General features: G+C 49.5%; 1 protein-coding gene across 2 annotated transcripts in view; it reads right to left on the bottom strand.

Annotated features, from left to right (window-relative positions):
• The window catches only part of IGSF11 (immunoglobulin superfamily member 11), a 115,657-nt gene that overhangs the window by 63,629 nt on the left and 25,695 nt on the right, over positions 1-26,333 (bottom strand). Inside the window, exon 1 of one of the 2 annotated variants that reach the window (XM_068169549.1) lies at positions 9,058-9,077. The exons of the other annotated variant lie outside the window; for it this stretch is intronic. The gene's annotated coding sequence lies outside the window, so the exon portion shown is untranslated. Of the gene's footprint in view, positions 1-9,057; positions 9,078-26,333 lie in introns of those variants that run through there. 2 annotated transcript variants of the gene reach the window in all.

Genomic DNA, 26,333 nt, shown 5'->3' on the forward strand with positions numbered 1-26,333 from the left:
CCCAACAAAGAAACACACACCACATATAAAAGGCAGCTCATTCCCCCAAAACCAAAATCACCACCACCCCTCCAACAAAACCACAAACAAAACATGAAAGCAAACCAACAAGCTCCAAACCACCAGCTCCCCCCTCCCCTCTCACCTCCAGCCCTTTCTCCCCCCCACACAGAAAAAAAAGAATGGCCACCAAACATTTTCCTGACAGGCAAGGCAGTTTCCAAACAAGGATAAAGAAACTTTGTGAAACACCTCTCCAATTTTTCCAGAAGCCCTGAAAGAAAACCTGGGAGACAGCTTCCTGATATTTCTCCCGTGAATAACGAGTAGAGGGGGAAACCAAACATACTCCAGGGGATTTCAGACACCCATGGATAATGGCAGAGTCATCAGCAGCGCGGCAGTAACCTCTACCAGCCAGCAATGGATCAGTGAAATGTATAGAAGCCTGACAAAAGAAGCATCTCTTCTTCTAATGGCAGTATATTTTACTTTTTATGGGACACCTTTAAAACAAGGCAAGGAGAACAAACCTGAGTCACAGCCTTTGGTTCTCTCCAGGCTGCAGAAACCTCAGCAAAACCTCTCCTCTCCCCACCCCCTAGTCTTGCCTGCTTTCAAACAAGCATCTCAGAGGCACTTTTGAGGCCTAGGGATGAAAATGTGTTTTGGCAGGTCCATGAGAAATAAAAGGCCCCCCTGGAATACAAGGCAGCCCCAATTTTGTGCTGGCATACCCAGAATATGGGTTCCCCTTCCTGCCCACTCCCTACTAAAACGTGATTACAGTGATGTGGGGCTCAGTATCTTCTCCCAAGTAACTAGGGACACAATGAGAGGAAATGGCCTCAAGTTGCACCAGGGGAGGTTTAGATTGGATATCAGGAAAAGTTTCTATCCTGAAAGATTGGCCAGGCATTGGAACAGTCTGCCCAGAGAAGCAGTGTAGTCACCATCCCTGGAGGTCTTCATAAAACATATAGACATAGCACTCTGGGACATGGTTTAGTGGGCATGGTGCTGTTGACTTGACAGTTGGACTCAAGGACATTGAGACTCTTGAACGTGTCCAGAGAAGGGCAATGAGGCTGGGGAGAGGTCTGGAGCACAGCCCTGTGAGGAGATGCTGAGGGAGATGGGGTTGCTTAGCCAGAAGAAGAGGAGGCTCAGGGAAGACCTTATTGCTCTCTACAACTACCTGAAAGGAGGTTGTAGCCAGGTGGGGGTTGGTCTCTTCTCCCAGGCAACCAGCACCAGAACAAGAGGACACAGTCTCAAGATGTGCCAGGTGAAGTTTAGGCTGGAGAAAGGAGAAAGTTCTTCCCAGAGAGAGTTGTTAGCCATTGGAATGTGCTGCCCAGGGAGGTGGTGGAGTCACCATCCCTGGAGGTGTTAAAAAAGGGATTGGATGTGGCACTTGAAGCCATGGTTTAGTAGTCATGAGGTGTTGGGTGACAGGTTGGACTTGATGATCTTTGAGGTCTTTTCCAACCTTATTGGTTCTATGAGTCTACGATTCTATGACTGTCAGAGGCTTTTTCTAGCCTTAATGACTCTATGAAGTTGCCAGTCACATACAGGACAGGGTTAGCAGAGACTTGTTGCACAGTTCCAAGCAGCTGCAAACTAACCATGCACCCATGGCTCCCACAGCTCTGAGTCAATAAATAAAGCTCTAGAAAGCCCACACAGTTCCCCCTCCTCCTGCTTTCATAATGAATGAATGAATAAATAAATAAATCATTAAAAACCAAAACAAACAAACAACCAACCCCAAACCAACCACCCAAAGCTCAGTGGACCAAAATCCAAGTGGTGAACCTGAGCGTGGTCTGAGGGCAGACAGTGCTCTGTACCTCCCTCTTCTGCTTCAGCGGAATGTGCTGAGGGGGTTGTTTACAGTGCAGGCATTGTTGCACACCAGTTGCTTCTTCTTTGGGAGCTCTGGGGTGGGGGGAGCTGCAGGAATAATGAGCTAATTATCCCCATTATTCCCAGCAGTGGTGGGAATGAGATTGCCATTGTCCCAACTGCAGCAGCTCAGGCAGCCGGATCTGCAGAGCCACCTCTGCAAGGGGCTCCCAGAACGTTTCTGCGCAGGCACTGCTTGGGTGCACATGCTGGAGCACAAAGACCACAGCAGACTCTGGATATCCCCACGCAGCAGCAATCCTTACTCTGGGAAACTTTAACCTGCCCAGAGCCCAGTCTGTCCCCTGCTCCCCTCAAAACACATGCCATGCCCTACTTGAGCCGGGATCTTCAGGAAATGCAGACAGCAGATGGGAGGGAATTAAACTCAGATTGAGGAGAGACTCAGGCCCCCCAGAAGTGAGACTGTGCCTGGCAATGTGCAGCTGGCAATCACTTAGATATCAGCAGTCCTTGTTAATTTACCAGAGGGTATTATCCAGGCTTGTTACAAGACTGATGTTCACTGTGGTACAATCATTAATAGTCACCTTCAGCACTTGGCCTGGGTGGGGATGCAAAAATCTAGTAGCCAGAAGTTTTTTCTCTTCCTTGCTTGACCATTTTGCTGATCCCTTGGCCTGAGCATGATGGTCAGATTAGAAGGCTTTCTGGTTGTTTTTTTGTTTGGTTTTGGTTTGGCTTCTTAGACTCCTTAAACTAGATTCACACTTCTGTGGGCCACTTGTCATCACTGCCAAGAGCATTAATTAGAGGTGATGAGAACCTGCACAACCTGCTGCGGCCCAAAACTGGCATCATGGCAGAAAAGTGACTCCAGCAGAAAACATGAGCCAGGAGCTCATCGGAGCAGCCACCCTCCCCTGATGGCCCAGAACATGCAATGGGTCTGCACACATTCAGGCAGTCAAGAGGTGGCTGGCAAGCCAGAGGAAGGTAGAATAGAATAGAATAGAATAGAATAGAATAGAATAGAATAGAATAGAATAGAATAGAATAGAATAGAATAGAATAGAATAGAATAGAAGAATAGACCAGGTTGGAAGAGACCTTCAAGATCATCGCGTCCAACCTATCACCCAACACCACCTAATCAACTAACCCATGCAACCAAGCACCCTGTCAAGTCTACTCCTGAACACCTCCAGTGATGGTGACTCCACCACCTCCCCGGGGCAGTCCATTCCAATGGGCAATCACTCTCTCTGTGTAAAACTTCCTCCTGACCTCCAGCCTGAACCTGCCCTGGTGCAGTTGCCAAGCCTGACAGCAAAAATGCAGCTGGAAGTCCTTAATGCAAAGTTACAGGCTGCACTGCTCTGCCTGCGGGTGGGATGGGTGAGGCCTTCCACCCTAATCCTTTTCACCATCCTGGATTTCAGGGTAGACAGAGGACTGTAGGCTTCACAGGCTGCAAAGCAACCATCATTAGGTAACACCCTTTTGCAAGATTCCTTTTCTTTCAGTAAGTGCTGCAGGCACAAACCGCTTCCTGCTCCCACATTGCTGATGAAGCTCAACAGCAGCAGCTATACTGCATGGACAGCAACCCCCACCACCATAAGGTTCATTGCAAATAGTGCTATCATTTGCCTGTTCTCCACCACCACATCTTCTGGCTTTCACCAGCCCCTAGCTCAGAGAAGCCCTTGTGGGTCTGACAGCCATGTGGGGACGAATACAACAGAGCCGCTCATCGTGGGGCTGCGCACAACAGTTTCATTTACAGAGGTGGTGCCTGTGGCTTGTCAGAGCTATTTCAGATGGCAAACAAAAAGCCTTATTTCCCCCTCATCTTGTTTTTAAATGAGTGCCAGGCACGTGAGGATGATGCTGGCTTTGCACACAGCTGGAACACCCACCCCTGTGCTACCAGGAGCAGAAAAACCACTTGCTGTGGGACCTGCTGTAGTGGGCACTTAGATACAGGGGAACAAAGCCCTCTTTACACCCTCAGCCCCCCAGGAGGGGCAAGGATCCTCAAGGGCTCCTGCCCACCTGCTGCAGAAAGGCAGAAGAGGAGGCTCAGGGGAGACCTTATTGCTCTCTACAGCTACCTGAAGGGAGATTGTAGCCAGGAGGGGGTTGGTCTCTCCTCCCAGGCAGCCAGCACCAGAACAAGAGGACACAGTCTCAAGCTGTGCTAGGGGAGGTTTAGGCTGGATGTTAGGAAGAAGTTCTTCCCAGAAAGAGAGATTGGCCATTGGAATGTGCTGCCCAGGGAGATGGTGGAGTTACCATCACTGGAGGTGCTCAGGAAGAGACTGGGTGGGGTGCTTGGTGCCATGGTTTAGCTGATTAGATGGCATTGGGTGATAGGTTGGACTCGATGATCTCTGAGGCCTTTTCCAACCTGGTCTGGTCTATTCTATTCTATACTATTCTATTCTATTCTATTCTATTCTATTCTACTCTATTCTATTCTACTCTATTCTATTCTAAAGTGTGACTAACACACACTCCCCCCAGCTTGCAGCATACTTGACCTACCTCCTGGGTTTCTTGCCAGGCTTAACTCAGCATCTGCAATGGCCCATGATGAAAAGCCCTTCCTAAAGCAGTGCAAAGTACTGCTAGCACTGATTTCCAACAGCTCTTGCCAACTGTTTTACTGCATCAAAAGGCAGACAAAGGTTGACCACACACATCATTGAGACTCAGGCTCAGCCCAGTCTAGGACTCATGGCAACAGAAGTCCCATGCCTGAGTTGATGCTGCTTTTAGTGACACAGCACAAAATCCACTTTATGCTATAGAAATGCAGAAGTCTTTCATACCAGACTGCATCTTTTCCCCAGACAGCTTTCCTGTTCCTCTAGAGAGTATGACACTGCCACACAAAATGTTATGCCTTGAAAGAAGTGGAATATGCCTTTGTCAAGCCCCAGTGCAAGTCAGAAGCAGTATCAGCCCATGGTATGGGCTGAGCAGCACCTCCAGAACCAGAGGGAGCATCTCATCTTACCCCTCAAAGGAGAGCAGAAGATGTCTCATTGCTGTCAGGGCTGCCCGAGGGATTAGCCCACAGTTGTTGGTCTTTGGTGAGAGAGAAGGCAGGCATGTGAGCCCAACTCAGAAGAAAGGGCACCCTGTGTCAATCAAAAGACTGGAAAATTGCAGCAATCAAGGCCGGAAAGCACCTCAGCTAAGCTGAGCTATAAGTGGTAACTACAAAACTCAGCAGCAGTCCTGCTTGTACAAGGTTTACACAAACATCCCATTCCCCAGTACTTCAAGGATCCCTGAGTAGCAGGACAGAAACCTTGATTTCTGCAGCCTGTTGGCTTGGATTTTCTCACACCTAATCATCTACCTAAGTGCACATCAGAGACCTCCTTCCCATGAGTGGGGTTATTACTTTGGTGTTCTTTCTCACTCTGGTTGTATGCCGGGTTCTGCACATTGGCCACAACAACCCCATGCAGTGCTACAGGCTGGGGTCAGAGTGGCTGGAGAGCAGCCAGGCAGAGAGGGACCTGGGGATGCTGGTCGATGGCAGGCTCAACATGAGCCTGCAGTGTGCCCAGGCAGACAAGAGGGCCAATGGCATCCTGGCCTGCATCAAGAACAGTGTGGCCAGCAGGAGCAGGGAGGTCATTCTGCCCCTGTACACTGCACTGGTTAGGCCACACCTCGAGTCCTGTGTCCAGTTCTGGGCCCCTCAGTTTAGGAAGGAGGTTGACTTGCTGGAACGAGTCCAGAGAAGAGCAACAAAGCTGGGGAGGGGTTTGGAACACAGCCCTGTGAGGAAAGACTGAGGGAGCTGGGATTGCTCAGCCTGGAGAAGAGGAGTCTCAGGGGTGACCTTATCACTTTCTACAACTACCTGAAGGGAGGTTGTAGACAGGCAGAGGTTGGTCTCTTCTCCCAGGCAGCCAGTACCAGAACAAGAGGCCACAGTCTCAGGCTGTGCCAGGGGAGGTTCAGGTTGGATATTAGGAAGAAGTTCTATACAGAGAGAGTGATTGCCCATTGGAATGGGCTGCCCAGGGAGGTGGTGGAGTCGCTGTCATTGGAGGTGTTCAGGAGGTGTTCAGGAGGAGACTTGATGGGGTGCTTGGTGCCATGGGTTAGCTGTTTGGGTGGGTTGGATTGGTTGATGGGTTGGACGCGATGATCTTGAAGGTCCCTTCCAACCTGGTTTGCTGAGAGAGCTGGCGGATGTGCTAGCTAGGCCACTCTCCATCATTTTCCTCCAGTCCTGGCTCACTGGTGAGGTCCCAGATGACTGGAAACTGGCCAACGTGGTCCCCATCCACAAGAAAGGTCGGATGGAGGAACCTGGAAACTCCAGGCCGGTCAGCCTGACCTCAGTGCCAGGGAAAGTGATGGAGCAGATTATCCTGGCAGCAATAACTGCGCACCTGAAGGATGGCCAAGGGCTCAGGTCCAGCCAACATGGATTCAGGAAGGGCAGATCCTGCCTCTCCAACCTGATCTCTTTCTATGATCAGGTGACCCGCCTGGTGGATGTGGGGAGGCCTGTGGATGTGGTCTACCTAGACTTCAGCAAGGCCTTTGACACCGTCCCCCACAGCAAACTGCTGACTAAGCTGTCAGCCTGTGGATTGGACCACTACACTCTGTGCTGGGTTAGGAACTGGCTGGAGGGCCGGGCCCAGAGAGTGGTCGTGAATGGTGCCGCATCCAGCTGGAGGCCAGTCACCAGTGGTGTCCCCCAGGGATCAGTGCTGGGCCCTGTCCTCTTCAACATATTCGTTGATGATCTGGATGAAGGGGTAGAGTCAGTCATCAGCAAGTTTGCAGATGACACAAAGTTAGGGGCAGATGTTAGTCAATTAGAGGGTAGAAAGGCTCTGCAGAGGGACCTCGACCGACTGGAAAGATGGGCAGAGTCCAATGGGATGGCTTTCAACAAGTCCAAGTGCCGAGTGCTGCACTTTGGCTATGGCAATCCCATGCAGAGCTATAGGCTGGGGTCGGAGTGGCTGGAGAGCTCCCAGACAGAGAGGGACCTGGGTGTGCTGATCGACAGCCACCTGAATATGAGCCAGCAGTGTGCTCAGGTGGCCAGGAGGGCCAATAGCATTCTGGCCTGCATTAGGAATAGTGTGGCCAGCAGGAGCAGGGAGGTCATAGTGCCCTGTGCTCTGCTTTGGTTAGCCACACCTTGAGTCCTCTGTCCAGTTCTGGGCTCCTCAGTTTAAGAAGGACATTGAGACACTTGAGCGTGTCCAGAGAAGGGCAACAAGGCTGGGGAGAGGCCTTGAACACAAGCCCTATGAGGAGAGGCTGAGGGAGCTGGGGTTGTTTAGCCTGGAGAAGAGGAGGCTCAGGGGTGACCTTATTGCCCTCTACAACTACCTGAAGGGTGGTTGTAGCCAGGAGGGAGTTGGCCTCTTCTCCCAGGCAACCAGCACCAGAACAAGGGGACACAGTCTCAAGCTGCGCCAGGGGAGGTTCAGACTCGAGGTGAGGAGGAAGTTCTTCACCAAGCGAGTCATTCGGCATTGGAATGGGTTGCCCAGGGAGGTGGTTGAGTCATCGACCCTGGAGGCGTTCAAGGGGAGATTGGACGTGGCACTTGGTGCCATGGTCTAGTCATGGGGTCTGCGGTGTCAGGTTGGACTCGATGATCCTCGAGGTCCTTTCCAACCTAAGTGATACTGTGATACTGTGATACTGTGATAAAGGTTTATTCTAAATAAAATAAAGGTTTAGATGAATTCCAGCAAGTGCAGCGTTTTAGAGACTCATGTCAAACAGGAATGACATTGGCCAACAAGGCACAAAGCTGTCAGGGTGAAGAAGAAAGTGAAACTTCACAGTCCTTCCCTCACACTTTCCCCACAGTTAAACTGGGCTGAAAAAATGGATCCTGCAAGCGCACTGTTTAGTTACTGCATCAAGGAAAGCCTGGGAGCCTCAAATCCTGTCTGAAACAAATGGTTTAGGCTAAACAGCCCTTTCTGGTCCTGGTTTAACTTAAACAATTATTTGATATTATTGAGATTGATATTGATTATTGATATTTCTTTCTTTACCTGAATTGCCTCCCGAACCCTTCCTGTCCATCCCAGGATGCACACACCTAGCAGGAGGTAAGAGTGTAAGCAAGGAGGGAAGTGCTGCTATGGCACACTGTAGAACTACTGCCCACAAAACCCCAGGTGCAAGCTCAGGTTTAAGGTGATGCTGGTGCATGGGCTGCAGTCATAGGGCTGTCTGGTTTAGAAAAGACCTGTAAGATCACCAAGCCTAACCACGATCTAACTCTACCAAGTATGGTGCTAAACTGTGTCCCTCAGCTCCACATCTGTGTCTTTTAAACACTTCCAAGGAGGGGGATTCAGCCACCTCCCTGAGTAGCCTTTTTCAGTGTTTGAGAACCATTTCAGTCACAGGACTTTCTCCTAATATCCAGTCCAACCCTCCCCTGGTGCAACTTGAGGCCATTTCACAGTATCACAGTATGACCAAGGTTGGAAGAGACCTCAAAGACCATCGAGTCCAACCTGTCACCACACACTGCATGACTAGACCATGGCATCAATTTCCTCTCATCCTATCACTTGTTACCTGGGAGAAGAGAGCAGCCTCCACCTCACTACAGCCTCCTTGCAGGTAGTTGTAGAGAGCAATGAGTTCTCCCCTCAGCTTCCTTTTCTCCAGGCTAAACAACCCCAGTTCCCCCAGCTGCTTCTCACAAGACCTGATCTCCAGAGCCTTCACTGGCTTCATTGCCAGCTACTTCACTGCTCAAACCCAGGCCATCAGGCTCATTTCTAGCTGTGGCCCTTCCCCATTCTTCTACCTCAGTCACACTGAATCTGTGTCAGATCACCCCTGCAGCCACCAGGCAGGCAGGGATCAGCTCCCATGAAGGCTACACAGTGTGCAATGGAAGAAGCTTAAATATGCAGTTCTGAAACCTGAACAGGATGAGCTGGGATTCAGGGTCAAAGCATTAGTAATTCCTTGGTAAGCATCCAAGTACTCCAAGAGGGCCAGTAATCCATCTTGTGGAGCCTGATGCCACTCCTTCACGCTTCCCAGCAGCCAATCCTCCATCCCCAGCCGCTTTGCAAGTCCCACACGTTTTCAGCAATGCAAAAACCCGGAGCAGAGGAGGCATGACAAGCTGAAGGTCAGAGCTAGACATACCTGTGCATGTCTCCAAAGGGGCAGAGAGCAAGCTCACATCACAGGGCACTGTTCCATAGTGCATCAGCAGGAAGAAAGGGGAAGTCTCCAGTGGGGACCAGGAGCTTCAGAGCAAACCCCCACTGTGACCGTCTCTGGACACAAGGTATTAGAGTGCAGGCACCACAACCCCTTTGCTGTGTAGGCACAAGAACCAGAGGTGAAGGCAAAGAGCAGTAACTATTTCAGGTTACATGACCCCATCTCCACCAAATAGGATTGCCAGACACAATCCAATAGGCCGAGGTGGGTCACGGTGCTGAAAATAGCTCTGTACTCTTGCCCTCTCAGCTGGTAAATAGCTTTCAGCCCCTAAAAGTGCTGAGTTGCACCCTGAATTGATGGAAACAGCTTGAATGAAAGTGAGATGGCTTGAAGAAGGGGGAAGGTGAAACCTGGGCAGCGGGTGAAACGCTGCTGTGGCACATGCAGGTCAAAAGGACACCCTAAAAGGAGTCATTAAAAACAACCCCACAACGCAAAACCAAACAAACAGCACCACCACCACCCCAATCAAATCAAACAAACAAACAAACAAACCCACAAGAAATGAGTCAGGTGTTGTAAATTGCTTAAACTTTTATCTGTGCTTTGGATTTCTGAAGTCTGATGTAGAAACTCAAATGTGTCCAGAGAAGGGCAACGAGGCTGGGGAGAGGTCTTGAGCTCCAGCCCTATGAGGAGAGGCTGAGGGAGCTGGGGTTGCTTAGCCTGGAGAAGAGGAGGCTCAGGGGAGACCTTCTTGCTCTCTACAACTACCTGAAGGGAGCTTGTAGCCAGGTGGGGATTGGTCTCGTCTCCCAGGCAACCAGCACCAGAACAAGAGGACACAGTCTCAAGCTGTGCCAGGAGAAGTTTAAGTTGGAGTTGAGGGGAAAGTTCTTCCCAGAAATTGTAATTAGCCATTGGAATGTGCTGCCCAGGGAGGTGGTGGAGTCACCATCCCTGGAGGTGTTCAAGAGGGGATTGGATGTGGCACTTGAAGCCATGGTTTAGTTAGTCATAAGGTGTTGGGTGACAGGTTGGACTTGATGATCTTTGAGTTCTTTTCCAACCTTATTGATTCTGTGATTCTGTTTCTGTGATAAAGCCTTCATAGTTCATGTGGGACTAGGAACATAGGACAGAATTATTGCTGCACAGTATGGCTTTCATTAGGCAGATAGAAACTCATCTTAAAGACTGTATCCCCATGTAGTCTGCTCCTGTTACTCTGTTTGGAAGTGTCTTTACAAACTTACCAGACCTAATAATAAAGCGGTGTGGGGCCCCTGATGTGATCAAGTGAAGGAATACCATCCAGAGTAGCTTGGTGAGGCTTGAGAGTTCAACAGGGCTAAGCTTAAGGTCCTATGTCTGGGCCAGGGCAATCCCAAGCACAAATATAGGCTGGGCAAGGAGTGGCTTGAGAGCAGTCTCGAGGAGAAAGACTTGGGGGTGTCAGCTGCCAAAGAACTCAACATGAGCTGGCAGCCTGCACTTGCTGCCCAGAAGGCTAACTATATCCTAGGCTGCATCAACAGAAGTGTGACCAGCAGAACAAAGGAGGTAATTCTTCCCTTCTACTCTGCTCTCATGAGACCCCCATCTAGAGTACTGCATCCAGTTCTTGTACCCCCAGCATAAGGACATCAAACTGCTGGAGCAGGTCCAGAGGAGGCCACAGAGATATTAGAGGGCTGGAGCACTTCCTCTAGAGGGACAGGCTACAAGAGTTGGGGCTATTAAGCTTGAAGAAAAGAAGGCTCTGGGGAGACTTTACAGTGGTCTGCCAGTACCTGAAAGGGACCTACAAGAAAGATGGCAAAGGTCTTTTCACAAGGTCTTCTAGAAACAGGCTGAGAGGGAATGGACTGAAGCTTGTGGAGGGTAGGTTTAAACTAGATATGAGAAAGACATTCTTTACAGTAAGGGTGGTGAGACACTGCAACAGGTTGCCCAGGGACACCATGGATGCCCTGTGTCTGGAGGTGTTCAAGGCCAGGCTGGATGAGGCCTTGAGCACTCTGGTCTAGTGAAGGGTGTTTCTGTCCATGGCAGGGGAGGTGAAACTAGAGGATCCTTAAGGCTACTTCCAACCCAAACCATTCCATGAATCTACAAATAACTTGAAATTTAGCTTTAATACCCAGATAATATTACCACAGCTGGTTTATAGGAACCTGTACTCTTGCCAGCACCTTCTCTTAGCCTTTAAAAGCCCTTCCACCATCATACCATTTACCTGATGACACATATACAGGGCAGCCTCACAGAATCATAGAGTCATCACAGAATCATAGAATCATCATAGAATCATAGAATCAACAATGTTGGAAAAGACCTCAAAGATCATCAAGTCCAACCTGTCACCCAACACCTCAGGACTAACTAAACCATGGCTTCAAGCACCACGTCCAATCCGCTCTTGAACACCTCCAGGGATGGTGACTCCACCACCTCCCTGGGCAGCACATTCCAATGGCCAATTACTCTTTCTGGGAAGAACTTTCTCCTCACCTCCAGCCTAAACTTGCCCTGGTGCAGTTTGAGGCTGTGTCCTCTTGTTCTGGTGCTGGTTGCTTGAGAGAAGAGACCAACCCCCACCTGGCTACAACCTCCCTTCAGGTAATTGTAGAGAGCAACTACCCCTACCATTTCCCTCAAGCTAGACAGTCCAAGCTCTTCTAATCAGCTGTTGTAGGACAAGCTTTCCATTGCCTCATGGTCCTGACAGGCACCTGCTTCGGCACAGGAGCAGCTTCTGCTTAGGAAGATCAGCTCAAAGCAGCTCCCTTAGGGCTTGGGAAGTTGCTTTTTTTATTGAGGCTTTGGGTAGTTCAGTTTTTTGTTTGTTTGTTGTGGGTTTGTCTGTTCAGGGCTTGGGAAGGTTGGTTGGTTGTTTTGTTTGGAGTCTTTCTGTTTTGTTTTGGTGCGTCGGTTTTTCTTCAATTAACTTTCTCCCTTTGCCTTTCGGTCGCTAGATTTTTCAGTGTCAACACTTGAGCCTTCCCTGTGTCCTTTATAACCTTTAAAAGGTCCCTGCACTCAGCTGTGGCTGTCTTCACCACAGGCACAGGATGGTGGGAAGGAATTGCTGGTGTTTGAACAATTCAAACTGTGCTCTCTGGAACAGGCGATTCAACCAGGAATGCCATTCCTAGCTGTCAGCACAGGGCGAAAGACAAGTGTGTTCAGGACAACACTGATATGATGGAGGCTGTGTGGAACAGTGTGGCCAGCAGGAGCAGGGAGGTCATTGTGCCCCTTTACACTGCACTGGTTAGGGCACACCTTGAGTCCTGTGTCCAGTTCTGGGCCCCTCAGTTTAGGAAAGATGTTGAGTTGCTGGAAGGTGTCCAGAAAAGGGCAAGAAAGCTGGGGAGGGGTTTGGAGCACAGCCCTATAAGGAGAGGCTGAGGGAGCTGGGGTTGCTTAGCCTGGAGAAGAGGAGGCTCAGGGAAGACCTTCTTGCTCTCTACAGCTACCTGAAGGGAGGTTGTAGCCAGGTGGGGGTTGGTCTCTTCTCCCAGGCAACCAGCACCAGAACAAGAGGACACAGTCTCAAGCTGTGCCAGGGGAGGGTTAGGCTGGGTGTTAGGAAGCAGTTCTTCCCAGAAAGGGAGATTGGCCATTGGAATGTGCTGCCCAGGGAGGTGGTGGAGTCACCATCACTGGAGCTGTTTATGAAGAGACTGAATGGGGTGTTTGGTGCCATGGTTTAGTTGATTAGATGGTGTTGGATGATAGGTTGGACTCGATCTCAAAGGTTTCTTCCAACCTGGTTTATCCTATCCTATCCTATCCTATCCTACCCTACCCTATCCTATCCTATCCTATCCTATCCTATCCTATCCTATCCTATCCTATCCTATCCTATCCCATTCCATTCCATTCCATTCCATTCCATTCCATTCCATTCCATTCCATTCTACATGTAGACATGGTTTAGTGGGCCTGGTGGTGTCGCCTTGATGGTTGGACTCAATCCCAGAGGTCTTCTCCAACTTTTATGATTTGGCAGACTTCTCTCCAGCAAACTTCCCAGGGCAGAGGAATGAGTGGGGCTTGGCAGGGCTGTCTCCTTCCTCCTGCCCCTGTTCTGCCTAACACTTACAGGACACTAATTGTGCTCCCTCCCTCCTGCTCCCTTTTCATTATCATTAGATGATGCAACTAGACTTTTACTGCAGTTCACTGAGGAACGCTCCTGTCCAAACTGATGAAACAGCAATTCAGCAGAGGATGCAGGAGGCACTTTAGAGAAGTGGTTGTGACACCAGACAAGCTTTCACCACATTTATCAAAGTGCCTGCAGATTCCATTTCAAGGCAGTAGCGACACTTATAAATAATGAGCAGAGCTCCTCTGCATCTAGAGCATGTTAATAAATAAAAATGGGGGGGAAAAAGCCTAAACAGCACAGTTAGGTATTTTTTCTCCTGCAACCTTGTTGTTTTTCCAGCAATAGCTGTCAATAATTTTCTCCTTTGCAGTCCTTGAAAGCATGACCATCCCCAGGTGATGCCCCTTTAGCCTAGAGATGATCTTCCACTTGCAGAGGCCATGCTATGGCACCATTACTGACAAATGCAGAGCTCTGTGTCTGTGTGTGTGTGCACATGTCTACGATTTCACTCACCAGCTGCTTGCTCAGGCTTCAGACAGAGAATAAAACAGCCCAGCCCCTTCCCTGCACACTCTCAACTTTATGAATACTTTCACAGTATCACAGAATCACCAAGGTTGGAAGAGACCTCAAAGATCATCAAGTCCAACCTGTCACCACAGACCTCGTGACTAAACCATGGCACCAAGTGCCACATCTAATCCCCTCTTGAACACCTCCAGGGATGGGGACTCCACCACCTCCCTGGGTAGCACATTCCAATGGTGAATGACTCTCTCAGTGAAGAACTTTCTCCTCACCTCCAGCCTAAACTTCCCCTGGTGCAGCTTGAGACTGTGTCCTCTTGTTCTGGTGCTGGTTGCCTGAGAGAAGAGAACAACTCCCTCCTGGCTACAATCCCCTTTCAGGTAGTTGTAGACAGCAATGAGGTCTCCCCTGAGCCTCCTCTTCTCCAGGCTAAACAATCCCAGCTCCCTCAGCCTCTCCTCGTAGGGCTTGTGCTTTCTTCGTTCCAATCACTACTGATCTTGATGATGGTGTTTTGGGGGGGAATCTGGTTCCTGTTTCATCACCCAATGTTAGTTCCTCATGAAGAATAACAAAAGAAAGATCAGAGGAATGGACTGGACTGGACTGGACTGGACTGGAATGGAATGGAATGGAATGGAATGGAATGGAATGGAATGGAATGGAATGGAATGGAATTAACCAGGTTGAAAAAGACCTTTGAGATTATCGAGTCCAGGTGGGGGTTGCTCTCTTCTCCCAGGAAAATAGCACCAGAACAAGAGGACATAGTCTCAAGATGCACCAGGGCAGGTTAAGGCTGGATATTAGGAAGAAGTTCTTCCCAGAAAGAGAGACTGGCCATTGGAATGTGCTGCCCAGGGAGGTGGTGGAGTCACCATCACTGGAGGTGCTTAGGAAGAGACTGAACAGGGCTCTCAGGGCCATGCTTTAGTTGATCAGATGGTGCTGGATGATAGGTTGGACTCGATGATCTCAAAGGTCTTTTCCAACCTGGTTAATTCTATTCTATTACTTCTGCAGGTCTCAGGGAGCAAAGTCAGGATGGCTCAGTCCCTGCTGCCCACCCTGCGGTGCCTGCCCTTTCACGCCCAGCTTGAGTGATGTCCACCGTATGGCACAGCAAGTATGCCCTCTCCACTAATGTGATTCACAGCCTAATTAAACCCCTGCAGAAAGAAGACATTTTCTCTGCCACTTGCTGTGAGTTATCTGCACAGACTTGCTGAGATGCAGCAGTGGCTGCTGCCACAGCATCCTCTCTGCGAAAGAGACAGGAAAGTGCCGTGGGGAAGGAAATGGCTTCTGCAGGAATAATTTACTTCCCTGATGAATGCTTGGAAGTGCCAGTCCACTGGAGCTTCCCCATCCCCTGCCAGCGTGCCAGGCAGCATGAGCTGGGAGCCAGCCCGCTGCAGGCACTGCCAGAGTCCTTGGTGTGCTGGAGAAATACACCTGCCGTGCCAGTGGAAACCCACCTCTCCTTCCCAGACTGTTCAGACAAATGTCTGAATTTAAAACAAGGAGGACACTGTGGCTGAGCTTGTGAAACCCTAGCAAGCACAAGCAGTTTGCTCTCCCCTCACTGCCCACTCGTGGTGGTAGTCACTGAGGGGCACAGAGAAAAGCAAAAGAGGGTAAATGAAGAGCTCCCAGGATCCTTATTCTTCATGGGATCAAAAAGGACCAAAAAAATCCAAAAAAGACCAATTGAACCCACACAAAACAAACTAAAACCAGACAAACAACTCAAAGAAAGCAGCAAATCAGATAAAAATGTCACGAAAATAAACAACAAGAATGAAATAGGGGGGAAAAACCCACAGAAATTAACTAAATTCAAGCTCCCAAGCATCAGCATACAGCACTGGTTAGGCCACATCTTGAGTCCTGTGTCCAGTTCTGGGCTCCTCAGTTTAGGAAAGATGTTGAGTTGCTGGAAGGTGTCCAGAGAAGGGCAACAAAGCTGGGGAGGGGTTTGGAGCACAGCCCTGTGAGGAGAGGCTGAGGGAGCTGGGGTTGCTTAGCCTGGAGAAGAGGAGGCTCAGAGGAAACCTTATTGCTGCCTACAACTACCTGAAGGGAGGTTGTAGCCAGGAGGGGGTTGGTCTCTTCTCCCAGGCAACCATCACCACAACAAGAGGACAGAGTCTCAAGCTGTGCCAGGGGAGGTTTAGGCTGGATGTTAGGAAGAAATTCTTCCCAGAAAGAGAGATTGGCCATTGGAATGTGCTGCCCAGGGAGGTGGTGGAGTCACCATCACTGGAAGTATTTAAAAAGAGATGGGAAGAGCCACTTAGTGCCATGGTTTAGTTGATTAGATGGTGTTGGGTGATAGGTTGATCTGCATCAGATCTGATCTTGAATGTCTCCAAGGATTGAGACAACCTTTTCCCTGGGCAACGTGTTCCAGTATTTTACCACTCTCACTCTAAAGAACTTCCTCCTTATGTCTAACCTAAATCTACCCTGCTCCAGCTTCAAATCATTGCCCCTCGTCCTGTTGCTGCAAGCCCTTCTAAAGAGTCCTTTCCCAGCCTTCCTGTAGGAAGACTTGAAACCCACCTGGATATGCTCCTGTGCAACTTGCTCTAGGTGAACCCAAGCTAGCAGTGTGGTAGAACTAGATGATCTCCAGAGGTCCCTTCCAACCCCTACCTTTCTGTGGTTCAGTGCCACCTTCACACCATAAGTCCAACCCCACTGCCAGAGCTCAGGTTGAAACAGAAAGGGTGAAGGGAAGACCCTACACATGCTCCATCAGAGTGCAGCTCACCTGAATTGGAATGGAATGGAATGGAATGGAATGGAACGGAATGAGATGGAATGAGATGGGATGGGATGAGATGGGATGGGATGGGATGGGATGGGATGGGATAGAAAAGAATGGAATGGAATGGAATGGAATGGGATAGAAAGGAATGGAATGGGATAGAAAAGAATGGAATGGAATGGAATGGAATGGAATGGAATGGAATGGAATGGAATGGAATGGAATGGAATGGAATGGAATGGAATGGAATGGAATGGAATAGACCAGGTTGGAAGAGACCTTTGAGATCATTGAATCCAACTCCATTAGCCCTGGGAAACAGGACCGCAAGAGCTGGTCACACAAGAGTGCATCAGCAAGGGGCAAATGAGAAGTATTCGGTGAAAACAGCCAAGAGAAAGAGGTGCAATTAGATTAAAACTTCAAGAAATGACCAGCAGGAAGCATTCCCTTTCCTTAGCAGCAGTTTACCCGTCCTGACAGCAGAAAAAGGTTTCTCATCTTCAGCTGCTGTGAGCTAGCGATTTAACACATTGTAACTGGTTTTAGTGGGCTTTGTTTGCTGCCAGCCTTGGCAGAGGCCTGCCTGGCCTCATCACTGTCCCCACGCTCCAGCTGGCTCTTCCTACAGCAGCAGAGAGGGAAGCCTGCTCCGCTGCTGCTCCTTCTGTGCCTGCTCTCTAGAATTTAAATGTCATTGGTGTGACACTATTTGAGGAAGAGCACAAACAAACTGGAGGCCTCCACCTCTACTCACAACCTGGGGGAGTGGAAATATCTGCTCAGAAAAGCAGCCCCTACTGACAGCCTCTGGCTCGTCACAATGTTGGGAGCTCCTTTGTGGTTTTCCAGTCAGAACTCCTTGTGCCACCAAGGGCTTCAGGAAGCTGGGAGCAGCAGGACAAGTAGCCACATTCTCCCTTGCCTCCCTGGGAAAAGGAGCTTCCCCCATGACAGAGCTCAATCTGTAGTGACACCTGCACTAGTGTCAACTGGAGGGTAAACTGAATATATATGTATATATATTAGTAGAGGGTCCTGGCACCTCTCCTCTGCATCTGGCTGCAGTAATGGGACTCCAGGTGCTTCGAATCCAACTGGCTCGCTGCAGGGTCCCACCTGGAAACATGCTCAGCATGGTGGGATGGGGCAGGAGGATTGTTGGGATTGGATGGGACCTCAAGGATCATCTAGTTCCAACCCCCCTGCCATGGGCAGGGGTACCTCACACTAGATCAGGTTGCTCACAGCAACAGCCAGCCTAGCCTTAAAAGGCTCCAGGGATGCAGCCTCCACCATTTCCCTGGGTAACTTGTTCCAGTGTCTCACCACCATCATGGGGAAGAATTTCTTCCTAACACCCAATCTGAATCTACCCATTTCTATTTTTTCTCCATTCCCACTAGTCCTATCATTACCTGACACCCTAAAAAGTCCCTCCCCAGCTTTCCTGTAGCCCCTTTAAGATACTGAAAGGCCACAATAAGGTCAGATTGCTCAGAGAACCCAGAGCAGAGGGTTAGGTGTTGCTCCGCTGTCCTGCCTTCACCTTGAAAGTGGGGAGGTGCAGCTGCATATCTGGAAACAAATGTCAACAGAGAAAACCACCTGCGTGGCAGGGTGTGTGTTTTAGGAGAAGAAAACATCAGGGATGAGTCACAGATGTGGTTTTGACCTGAGGTGTCAGCATGAACTCACAAGACAGGCGCCGTGGGCACGACGCACGCTGACCCCTGTGGCACGCGCTTTTGCAACACTGAAGCCGCTGGCCGAGGAACCTCTCTCATCCTCCATCCCTTGCCACCACTCCAGTTTGACTTATCCCTTCCTTTTTTATTACTTCAGCACCACATGAAAACCAGCTGCGAGTCAAACGAGCCTGTGATAGACCATAAAGTCCTAAGTGGGGACAGGCTGGAGCTGCTTAAAATGAGTGGCATGTTGCCCAGGGCCAGCAGCCTGTCCCCCACCAGCCCGGCGCCCCAGGCTTCAGCATGGGGGCTGAAAAGACTCATTGAGGGTGGCAGGGACGTCAGGGCTGGCTGAACATCCTGTCCACGAACAGTGGGCTCCTTGTTCACCCGCCTGGGCGGTGGGGAAGCCTCAGCAGAAAGCTTGCTATTCAAATGGAAATCAGGGACTTGCACCCAGCCAGGAGGAGGAGAAGGATCGCTGGCTCCTCCTGAAAACAAGGGCACTGGGAAGACTTTGGATGCAGAAAGGGATAGGGGGGAAGGGAATGGAGGAGGGGGAGACACACTCCAGCATGCACACTGTGCAAGTGGATGCTGGAAAGAAAGAGAGCAAAACCCCTTTGGGGGAATAAAGGGAATCCAGCCTCACAGGAAAAGGTGAGGAGGGTGCTGGGTGTAACTGCTTGGCTCTCTTGCCCTGAGAGCAGCAAATTTAGTAAGGCTGGGCATTTAACATTCCTGTGATGCCAAAAGCACACCCCCAATGGAAATGGCCCACATTACACATTGGCAGACAACATCCCCAAAGAATAAGGTCATGTGCCCAAGCACTTGGAGCAGACATGGTAAAAAACTACGCTGATAACCCTGCCCAAAAATCGTTACTGGATCCTAAGAGATTTCTTCTTCAAACAGCAGAATCTGTGAATCTGTCCCTTCCTTCCCACATTTTTTTTTCCCCTGCTGAAGAGGTGGAACAAGGCTAGACCATGGGGGTAGTATTATCAGCAACTTCTGCTGGATGGTAACATGATAACACGTCTCTCCAAGCTGCAAGAAAGCACCACTGTGGCTCTTCACACAAGTGAGCAATTCAGCAATGGAATAAATCAAGGCAAACCCTCAATAAATTAAACCAGAATTAAATTAATTAAGAGGAGACATTATGACTTCAATCACAGGAAATTCTACAAGCCAACCTGTGGCTGTAATTTCACAGCTGTGCTTGTGCTACCCTGCAGTGATATCAGACTAAATTAATTCTAGGTAGACTCATAGAGTGGCTTGGGTTGGAAGAGACCCTAAAGATCATCTAGTTCTAATATCCTCTGCCATAGGCAGGGACACCTCCTACACCTCCTACACCTTTAATATCTTTTTTGATGATCTATATGAGGGGATTGAGTCCATCATCAGTAAATTTGCAGATGACACCAAGTTAGGGGCAGATGTTGATCTGTTAGAGGGTAGAAGAGCTCTGCAGAGGGACCTTGACAGGCTGGACAGATGGGCAGAGTCCAAGGGCAGGAGATTGAACACATCCAAGTGCCATGTTCTACACATTGGTCACAACAACTCCAGGCAGTGCTACAGGCTGGGGTCAGAGTGGCTGGAGAGCAGCAAGGCAGAAAGGGACCTGGGGGTACTGGTTGATAGCAGGCTGAACATGAGCCAGCAGAGTGCCCAGGTGCCCAGGTGGCAAAGAAGGCCAATGGCATCCTGGCCTGCATCAGGAATAGTGTGGCCAGCAGGAGCAGGGAAGCCATTCTGCCCCTGGAATCAGCACTGGTTAGGCCACACCTTGAGTCCTGTGTCCAGTTGTGGGGCCCTCAGTTTAAGAAGGGCATTGAGACTCTTGAATGTATCCAGAAAAGGGCAACAAGACTGGGCAGAGGTCTCAAGCACAAGCTCTATGAGGAGAGGCTGAGGGAGCTGGGGTTGTTTAGCCTGGAGAAGAGGAGGCTCAGGGGAGACCTTATTGCTCTCTACAACTACCTGAAGGGAGGTTGTAGCCAGGTGGGGGTTGGTCTCTTCTCTTGGGCAGCCAGCACCAGAACAAGAGGACACAGTCTCAAGCTGTGCCAGGGGAGGTTTAAGCTGGATGTTAGGAAGAAGTTATTCATAGAAAGAGAGATTGGGCATTGGAATGTGCTGGCCAGGGAGGTGGTGGAGTCACCATCACTGGAGGTGTTTAGGAAGAGACTGAATGGGGTGCTTGGTGCCATGGTTTAGTCAATTAGATGGTGTTGGGTGATAGGTTGGACTTGATTTTGAAGATCCTTTCCAACCTGGTTAATTCTATTCTATTCTATTCTATTCTATTCTATTCTATTCTATTCTATTCTATTCTATTCTATTCTATGCTATTCTATTCTATTCTATTCTATTCTATTCTATTCTATTCTATCATATCATACACTGAATTCTGGTCTTTAATTAGGCTTGCCAGTAAGGCCCTGTGCCATGCTAGGGAAAAATATTCTATGTGGGCGCCTTGCCCACCTTTGCCCTTCACTTTAGGAAGCAATTGCTCCCAGCATTTCTCATTTGCTCCATCCTTTACCTAATAGACAACAGGAACATACTTGCAAATAAAACTAGAGAAACACAGGCAAGGCTTAATTTGCTCAGAAGTCTGGCAGCCTCCAAAATGCCCCAGTAGATAAGAAAGCCTTTCTTTAAACCATAGAGATAAAGCACAAAGTGTCATGGGCAAACACAGCAGAAATACATCTTCTCAAGGTTCACTGAGGTGGGAGGGTGATTGCTTTGATTAAAAAACACTGCAGTTCCACATTGCAAGAGGCTAATGTGTTCTGCAGAGCAATAAGGCCTCTCTCCAGATGTGTATTGCCTCTAGGAATTAAGAGTTACTAGCCGTGGGTTTCTTACAGTGTCAGCTCCCCTTGTACCTTCAGTAGTGACTCACGGATATCTCAATCACCTGGAGACCTGAGGGTAGGGAAGAGGAAGATGCTCTCTTGTTGCCATCGACTTTTCAGGTGGTCCAGTTACTCTCCAGGTGCCCATTTTAGCCATGATTCCTTCACAACAAATGACTTAAAAAATTATTCACTCTCAATTCACAGTGTGGTGGTTTGAGCCTTAACTGGGGCTTTAGAGCTCAGATGGGGGCAAGGCTGAGAATCCCACCCCCGCTCCCCCTTCCTCTTTCCCATTAGAGAGAGAAGGAAAGGGAAGGAGCAAATCCACCAAGAAATAACTTGGAGTTGGCTTAGAAGTAGTGAGGTAAAGAATTTTTCTTTAAACAATATATATATATCTATATCTAAGGACAATGAGATACTTGAATGTGTCCAGAGAAGGCAGAGAAGGGCAAGGAGGCTGGGGAGAGGCCTTGAGCACAGCCCTGTGAGGAGAGGCTGAGGGAGCTGGGGATGCTTAGCCTGGAGAAGAGGAGGCTCAGGGGAGACCTTATTGCAGACTATGACTACCTGAAGAGTGGTTGTAGCCAGGAAGGGGTTGGTCTCTTCTCCCAGGCAGCCAGCACCAGAACAAGAGGACACAGTCTCAAACTGCACCAGGGGAAGTTTAGGCTGGAGGTGAGGAGAAAGTTCTTCCCAGAGAGAGTTGTTAGCCATTGGAATGTGCTGCCCAGGGAGGTGGTGGTGTCACTGTCCGTGGAGGTGTTCAAGAGAGGACTGGATGTGGCACTTGATGCCATGGTTTAGTAGTCATGAGGTCTGTGGTGACAGGTTGGACTTGATGACCTTTGAGGTCTTTTCCAGCCTTGTTGATTCTATGATTCTATATATACATATATGTAACAATAACAGGTAGGGTTCACAAGGGTAAGGAACAAGGATGGATGGGGAAAAAAATTAGAATACAAATCCAGTCTCATTGAAGAGGTGTGGGTGTGGCAGGGGAAGGATCAGGCCTGACCACGAGGCAGAGAAGCAGGAAGCCAGAAGCAGTCCTTGTCCAGGCAAAGGCAGGGGCCAAGAGAGCTAATGACTGCAGTGTCCTCCTTTTTATAGGCTTGCTGGACAGGGAGGGGGAGTGGAACAGACTAACTTAGTTTCCCAGGGGGAAAACCCCCTGCAGAGAGGGCAATGCTCTCACAAGGCCTCCCCACCCTGCTTGCAGGATGGGCATAACCCATCACACAGAGTCAGTCTGAAAATGATTTACTCAACTTGCAACCACTTGGTGAATTATTTAAGGAAAAGAAGTCCATCTGAGAGGGAGTTTGCTTGCACCAGCAGTTTTGTCTGGGACTGGTAACCTCAATCAGAGGGTGCTGGCTCATGACACCAGGTCCTGGGTCTTGATAGGACGAGAGGAAATGGCCTCAAATTGCATCAGGGAAGGTTTAGATTGGGTATTAGGAAAATTTCTTTACTTAAAGGGTCGGGCATTGGAATTGGCTGCCCAGGGAGGTGGTGGGGTCGCCATCCCTGAAGGTGTTCAAAAAGCATGTAGACATGGCACTTCAGGGCATGGTTTAATGGCCATGGTGGTGTTAGGTTGATGATTTCCCATGATGATCTTAGGAGGTCTTTGCCAGCCTTAATGATTCTAAGAAATGGTATGAAGGCAGCAGACCAGGAAACCTTGCTCCCTGGAATGCCCAGGCAGTGAACGGCCTTCACCCAACTACTCGTGCAACCCAACCTGCCTGTACAACAGAGCCAGGGGCAGGCAGATGAGGACAGCCAAACCCCACAGCTTCACCATATGACAAGGAGTATTTACAAACCCAGCATAAGAGCAAGAGATCAGCTTATTGGAGCAAGACAAGGTGCAGTGATCTCAGCATATACACCATGATATCACTGCACCTTTTCTCCATGATGAAGAAGCAGGAGGAAGAACTCCCCACTAGTCTCTGTGGTCACTGCTGGGTTTGATCAGCTTCCCCTCTCATTTCCAACGGACCTCCTGCAGCCCCAGGTATCACACAAAGCAGGAGAAAGATGGTCTAAGATTTGTCTCTTTCCTGTTTTTCCCCCTGTGCTGTGCAGTAGGTCTCTGCCCTTTCAGATATAAGGGAATGTTTCTTTACTGGATGAGTGGTCAGGCATGGGCACAGGCTGCTCAGGGAGGTGGTGGAGTCACTGTCCCTGGAGAGGTTCAAAAAGCATGTGGACATGGCAATTTTGGACACAGTTATAGTGGCCATGCTGGTGTTGGGCTGATGGTTGGGCTTGATGGCCTTGGAGATCTTTTCCAACCCTAATGATTCTATGAACAGCAGCCTTTATTCCTCTAACCTTACCATGGTGGAGGAGTGACTGGGGCTCACAGGGCTGTCTCCTTCCCTCTGCTCCTGTTCTTCCTAGTGCTCACAGGACAGTCATGGTGCTCACTTTCTCCTGTTTCATTTCCATTAGCATGGGATGATGGAGCTAGACCTTTACTGCAATTCACCAAGGGCATGGTGAGGTTGGTTTGATGGTTGAACTTGATGGTCTCAGAGATCTTCCCCAGCCTTAATGATTCTGTGATTCTGAAAACACTGTTATCACCTCCAGAGATGATCTAACCAGGTTGCAGATTAACCATGGCATTGGTGCAGAAATATGGTGGTGGCTCCTGTCGGGGTTACCATAGGTCCAGCTGGCTGACCAGCCCTGGTTCTGTGCAGCATGAATGAAGAGAGCTGCTGCGAGAGATGGATCAAGAGCGCAGCGGCTCCAAGCCTGAGCAAGGCAGCTGTGCCAAGCAGGCAGCAAGCAGAGCCAGCAGGGGTGTTCCTGCACCCCTGAGCTGCTGCTGGTCAGGAGCACTCAATGCATCATGCAGAGATGCTTGAGTGACCCTGTGCTGTGCCAGCCAGGTTTGATACAGCCTCTCGTGAATCAGAGTGAATAAACCATGCCAAAGCTCCTCTCCCACAAAGCCAATTAGATGCCTCTCTGCTGAGGTCTCTTGTACACAGTACCTGCAAGACCTTAGCCTGAGTTCTAAGCAAGTGTGTGGAAGTCAGCTCAGGTCTGGTGCTGCACCAAGGCTGCAAAGCCTTCCTTTCACCTAGACTCTGGGGAACATAGTGCAAACACAATCATGGCCCCAGCAGCTTGTTGGTGAACTGCCCCCACCATCACCATACCAAACACACACTGTTTCCAGAGGGAGCTTCTAGATGCATTTCCTTTTTCTGTGTTGCCCAGTATCTATAGCATCTGGATGCTTCACAGTCCAGACAATGCTACTCTGCATGACCTCAGTGCAACAAGAAAAACCCTCTATTCTGAAAAGACCAGGGGTAACAGCTCCCTGCAGAGCAACCCTCAGGAAATCACCCGCTTCATCTTTCTGCCCCAGGGTAGGATTTCATATAGCTCTGGCATCCTGCCAGGTGCTGGCTGAGCCTATTCTTAGAGGCCTCCTTCCACGGTGGAAAATCCACACCTTCCCCAGCCAGCCTCCTGCAACAGTTGTGAACCCCTGCAGCTCACAGGAGACCTCCAAGGCAGATGTAGACTCTACAGAAGCCAACAGTAGAGTAAGACACTCTGGCACCTGGGATTAGGGCTGTGATGGGTTGGGTTTCTGCAGGAGAGCATGAGCACACAAGCAAAATGAGCCCTGGGAGCTTTAATAAACCATGCACTATCCTTACATGGAGAGCAGCCCATAAGATAAAGAATCTCTTCACAGAGTCTCTGAAGTGTTCTTGGTGGTCTGTTTGTGTATCTGCACTGATGCTAGCATAGATACATCCCCAGAGCACAACACGCCCTTGTACATAATGACAAGGGAAGAAACAATGCAGTGGTGCTTGGCTGGTCCTCAAGTCAAGGCAGTGCTGCTGCAAACACTTATCCTCATATGTCTCAGGTCAAGGTTATGGCTGTAACAGTAATATAGCCTAGCATAATGTTTCTCCCTGCCAGCATCCTCATTCTCTTCCCAGAGGAGAGCGAGATCCAAGTGTGTGTATGCAGCATGGTGCAAGTAACCAAAAGGCAGGGGCAAGACACAGCCTCACACAGTGCTCCTCTACCACATTCTCCAGGAAGTGCCTCCTCCTGCCCCCTGCTCCCATGGCTGGTCAGGGAACTAAAGTCTGAGAACAGGTACAAAATTCAGACCCAAGACAAGCAAACAGCATTGACAAGGCTCCCCTACCCAAGTCCTTGGTACAAAGAAAGAAGTCAAAACCCACACAAAACACTGCTTTACTGCTGCCTTACTGGTGTCAACCACTGCAGGAACAGAAAGGATAAGGGTGCCAGCAGTCATTCCTTTGATTTCTCTGCACACCACATAAAAACACAAGTGGGGATGGGATAAAAGCAGGCCCTGTGCCTTTCTATCCCACATCATAGAATCATAGAATCAAAAAAGGTTGGAAATGACTACAAAGATCATCAAGTCCAACCTATCACCCAAGACCTCATGACTAACTAAACCATGGCACCAAGTGCCACATCCAATCCCCTCTTGAACACCTCCAGGGATGGTGACTCCACCACCTCCCTGGGCAGCACATTCCAATGGCTAACAACTCTCTCAGTGAAGAACTTTCTCCTCACCTCCAGCCTAAATTTCCTCTGGCACAGTTTGGGACTGTGTCTTCTTGTTTTGAGGCCGGTTGCCTGGGAGTAGAGACCAACCCCCTCCTGGCTACAACCTCCCTTCAGGTAATTGTAGAGAACAATAAGGTCTCTCCTGAGCCTCCTCTTCTCCAGGCTAAACAGCCCCAGCTCCTTCAGCCTCTCCTCACAGGGCTTGTGCTCAAGGTCCCTCCCCAGCCTCATTGCCCTTCTCTGGAGACACTCAACAGTCTCAATGTCCTTCTTAAACTGAGGGGCCCAGAACTGGACACAGGACTCAAGGTGTGGCCTAACCAGTGCTGAGTACAGAGGCACAATGACCTCCCTGCTCCTGCTGGCCACACTATTTCTATCAGCATCTATCAGCAGGCTTGTGCAACAATAACCAAAATAGCTGCAAACTCCTCCAGTGGCTTGAAGCACAGCTGCCCCATCTACTTACCAAACCATCTGCAGGAGGAGGCAAGGACGTGCAGCTCTTACGCACTTCGTTTAACGCTTATTTACTCTCGTGTGGCTGCATCACCATGGGCAGGGCTTCAAACAAAAGCCTGCCCGTGCTCACACGTGTATTCCCCTGCCCCCCACCAGAGAGAGCACAGCTTCAG

Source organism: Melanerpes formicivorus, unplaced genomic scaffold (genome assembly GCF_026170545.1).
Source record: "Melanerpes formicivorus ecotype bairdi unplaced genomic scaffold, bMelFor1.0.p_v2 SCAF_192, whole genome shotgun sequence".
Classification (NCBI taxonomy): domain Eukaryota; kingdom Metazoa; phylum Chordata; class Aves; order Piciformes; family Picidae; genus Melanerpes; species Melanerpes formicivorus.